Source organism: Euphorbia lathyris, chromosome 9 (genome assembly GCF_963576675.1).
Source record: "Euphorbia lathyris chromosome 9, ddEupLath1.1, whole genome shotgun sequence".
Taxonomy (NCBI): domain Eukaryota; kingdom Viridiplantae; phylum Streptophyta; class Magnoliopsida; order Malpighiales; family Euphorbiaceae; genus Euphorbia; species Euphorbia lathyris.
In genome coordinates, this window is record NC_088918.1 from 69,632,069 (window position 1) to 69,633,260 (window position 1,192).

The window sequence follows — 1,192 nt, forward strand, 5'->3', positions numbered from 1 at the left end:
AGGTTCATGCGCAGTTCTCGAAATTCAGGCATTGCACCAGACCCTATAGACTTAGAAATTGAGAAAACCATTAGGAAGAACAAGAAAAACAAGAAAAACAAAAATAAGACCCCAGTAAAAACACATACCGAGCCAGAAAAAATGGCAGACCCACCAACACTTATGGAATACACTAGGCCAGGTGTGGCCGGTGTAACCAATAGTATCGTTAGACCCAGAATCACCGCAAATCAATTTGAAATTAAGCCAGCCTTGCTTAATATGTTGCAAAATAATGTAACATTTTATGGGTTACCTAACGAAAATCCTAACACCCACTTAACAAATTTCCTTGAAATTTGTGACACTTTTAAAATCCCTGATGTGACTGCAAAAGCAATCAAACTTCGACTCTTTCCTTTCACTTTGAAGGATAGAGCCAAAGAATGGTTAACTTCTATGCCATCCGCAACTTTTGCCACTTGGGAACAATTAGCCCAAGCATTTTTATCTAAATATTTTCCTTTAGCAAAAACCGCAAGAGTCATAAAGGAGTTAACATATTTTTCTCAAAATGATAATGAGACTCTTTATGAAACTTGGGAACGTTTTAAAGAACTTCAACGTTTATGCCCACACCACCAATTACCCGCTGAACTTTTAATGCAAACATTTTACAATGGACTTAATCCTACAACTAGGGGTTCATTAGATGCTATGTCGGGAGGGCTATTTATGAAGAAAACATCAGCCCAAGCGAGAGAACTTTTGGAGGAAATGGCAATCAACAGCAGTATGTGGCCCGCGGAGCGAGGACATGTGCCGTTAGCAAAACCATCATCCTCAACCACATCATCAGTTAATGGTATAGTTGAACTTGATCCAGTCGCAATGCTACAAGCCCAATTTTCTGCTTTATCGCACAAAATTGACAAGTTTATGGCACCGCGCAATACCAATGGTAATCCAATCCAAACGGATGTGGACTACGAAAATATGAGTGAGATTGAACAGGTAAATTTTGTCCAAGGGCAAAACCAAAATAATAATCCTTATTCTAATACTTATAATTCTGGATGGAGGAATCATCCTAACTTTAACTGGAAAGACAACAGTAACAATAATAGTAGTGCTAATCAAAATCGTACCTCTAATTATCAAAATCAGTCAAGAGATACGATTAGCACTTTATCTTCTAAAATCGATAAGTTTA

At 37.8% G+C, this 1,192-nt stretch overlaps 1 non-coding gene across 1 annotated transcript; it reads right to left on the bottom strand.

Moving 5' to 3' along the window:
• Nucleotides 1–519: 519 nt before the first annotated feature.
• LOC136207646 (small nucleolar RNA R71) lies at nt 520–626 on the bottom strand. The gene has a single exon (XR_010676776.1). It is a non-coding gene; the product is annotated as a small nucleolar RNA R71 (small nucleolar RNA).
• Nucleotides 627–1,192: the final 566 nt, after the last annotated feature.